Source organism: Diabrotica undecimpunctata, chromosome 8 (assembly GCF_040954645.1).
Source record: "Diabrotica undecimpunctata isolate CICGRU chromosome 8, icDiaUnde3, whole genome shotgun sequence".
Classification (NCBI taxonomy): domain Eukaryota; kingdom Metazoa; phylum Arthropoda; class Insecta; order Coleoptera; family Chrysomelidae; genus Diabrotica; species Diabrotica undecimpunctata.
Window position 1 is genome coordinate 48058972 of NC_092810.1, and position 3113 is coordinate 48062084.

At 35.8% G+C, this 3113-nt stretch overlaps 1 pseudogene; it reads left to right on the top strand.

Moving 5' to 3' along the window:
• Positions 1-1397: 1397 nt before the first annotated feature.
• Positions 1398-2310, top strand: LOC140448804 (small ribosomal subunit protein RACK1-like; annotated as a pseudogene).
• The last annotated feature ends 803 nt before the right edge of the window (positions 2311-3113 follow it).

The following is a 3113-nucleotide window of genomic DNA, read 5'->3' on the forward strand; positions in this document are numbered from 1 at the left end:
AAACCTTACAACAACATGATTGGTGATATGATTGGCTACAACGAGTTGCCGAGACAGCATAAGAGAAGGTTCAGCTATTTTTCTAAGTCCTCGTATGCTTTTAGATAAGTAAACGTAATAAATGCCATGGCTGTTGTGAAATCTGTAGAAATCAGTTTACAGGCAACCATCTGCTTCTTTGGATATTGTTCTAGAAGTAATTGAGCGAGCCTTGACTATTGTTCATGATAAGGGTAATCTATTGGTTGTAGGGGACTTCAGCGTAATATTGGTTCTGTGACTCGAGAATGTGTTGAAGTAAGTAGCTTGTTTTCCTCTTTTGAACTGTCCCAGTTGTCTTTGAACTCTCAAAAGGAAAGAATTGTCAGGGCAATATATTTCTAAGTTTGTATAATCATGATTTTAATATAAATATTGTTGAGATTGCACTCTCTGATCACAGTGACCAGCTTATTGATTTCCTTATGCCTACTAGTGGCAATGATCCAGCACTTATTAGATCTGTTTTTAGACCAATTACACAAAAGCGCATAATCTTTGCAATTATAAATGCAATAGGAATAATTATTTTATTAAAAATAAATAACCAAAATACAAAATGGTTATCCTAGAGCTTTAATTCATAACCATTTGCTTGATTAATGGATGACAAATTACGTGAAGTACTTTGTATAATGTCCATAACTGGAATGAGGTCTTTTCTATTTCATAAACAATGAAAATTCCGTGATTATTCCGTATCATGTGATTGAAAATTCCAACGTGTTTGGAAAGATTTTGGGAACCTGCGATTAACCACCTCATCCAAAATGTTTGTTCTTTGAGGAGACGTAGAAAAGAATGAGCACAAACCAGATAAATAAAAAAAAAATATCCTAACCTGCTTATTGGTAGAACATGCACTTGTCATAATTAAATCCATTTGGTGTGCATAGCAATGAACGTAATTGGCAAGAGAATATGGCTCCTTAATAATTTTTTGCACACCATTTAATCCACCACTCATAACACATGCGCCATCATAACTTTGAGTATTTAATTGAGGAGTATGTTTAATAACGGATTTAAAACATTTAAAATACATTCAGTGATGGACTTAGCATCATGTCCGTCGAGCACATAAAATCTCAAAAATCTTTCAACTGGTCGTCCTTTACACAAATATCGGAAAATTATAACTAATTGAAATTCATCAGCAACGTCTGTCGTTTCATCGGTAATCACTGCAACATAAGGAGAATTTTCATTTTCTATTTTCTTTCTTAATTTCCTCGTGGTTAATATCCAACATACACTCAAGGAGGATTTTAAGTTGTTTTCGAGGTACCTTTTAAAGATTTGGAACTTTGAATATGAACGGCGTAAATAAACTCGAAATAGATAAAACGCAATAAAATAAAACTTTGGAATTAAAAGGCACCCTTTTGGGTCACAATGGATGGGTAACACAAATTGCCACCAACCCAAAAAATACCCTGATATGATTTTGTCTTCATCCAGAGACAAAACCTTGATTGTATGGAAATTGACATGGCACTCTCACTTTATATCAGATGTAGTTCTTGAAATTACGCTCTTTCTGGATCATGGGATAAGACTCTTCGTCTCTGGGATTTGGCTGCAGAAAAAACCAAAAGAAGATTTGAAGATCACACTAAGGATATTTTGAGCGTAGCCTTCTCTGTTGACAATAGACAAATTGTGTCTGGATCCCGTGACAAGACCATCACACTTTGGAACACCTTGGTTAAATGTAAATACACAATTCAAGATGATTCAAGACATTCTAATTGGGTATCCTGTGTAAGATTCTCACTCAATCATGCCAACCCAATCATTGTATCAGCTGGATGGGATCGTATGGTGAAAGTATGGAACTTGACTAACTGCCGTCTAAAGATCAACCACTCTGGACACACTGGATACTTAAACACAGTTACTGTCTCTCCTGATGGTAGCTTGTGCACCAGTGGAGGCAAAGACTACAAAGCTATGCTGTGGGACCATATTGATGGAAAGCACTTACATACCTTGAACCATAATGACATCATCACTGCTTTGTGCTTCTTGCCAAATAGGTACTGGCTGTGTGCTGCCTTTGGACCCTCAATTAAAATCTGGTACTTGGAAAGCAAGGAAATGGTTGAAGAACTTAAACCAGAAGTTGTTTCACAAAATACAAAAGCTGAACCTCCTAAATGTCTTTCTTTGGTTTGGTCTGCAGATGGACAGACACTGTTTGCTGGATATTCTGACAACACAATCAGAGTATGGCAAGTTATTGTGTCTGCTCATTAAGGTGTTAAGTTGTAGATACTACTACTACTAAAACTTCCATCTCGAGATCTCGTGCCTTCCTCGAGTAGTCTCATTTAAACGTATTACTAAATATATAATATAGCTTTATCTCTATCACTCACATAGGATGCTCGTAAAATCTTTCTCTTTTCATAGGAGCCACTATGATATTGGCACCAGCAGATTATCCGGTCCGCAGTGGGTTGCTAGCATCGGTTGTGAGAATTGCATTGCGCACACGGTTGCCAGATTTTATATAATTTATGAAGATAAAAAGAAGTACACACAAAATAATTAACAGGCATTAAGATGTTTTAAAGAAAAAAAAATATGTTTCTGCATATTTATCAATGTAGTGCCATAGCTCTATGGCACTACCTTATGGACTGCCACTGGTTTAAGGAATTATTTTAAATGCTAAAAAATGGCACATTTTACCCTGTTAAACGAAGCCACCTTATGCAGTACCAAATTTGTTTAAAATAATTGACATAAATGTAAATAATGTAAAAGCCAAATCAGCCTTATAAATAAAAGGATGATCAAACTTAAACACCACTTGATAGGACCCCTTGTGAAATCAAACTGCAGTAATACCTCTATCATTGCTCTCGACCGACCTGACTTCTCTTAAAGGGACTTATCCAAAAGAATTTCATTAATATATATGTAAATAAAAGGCGTGAATGTTTCATCAAACGACTGCAATTAAATTAGAGACTAAACCGGCCGGAACGGCCGCCAGATATAATCTCAAAATAATGAATCAAGCGTTAGAAGAGGCTCGACAATGAAATATTTAAGGGTGAGAATAT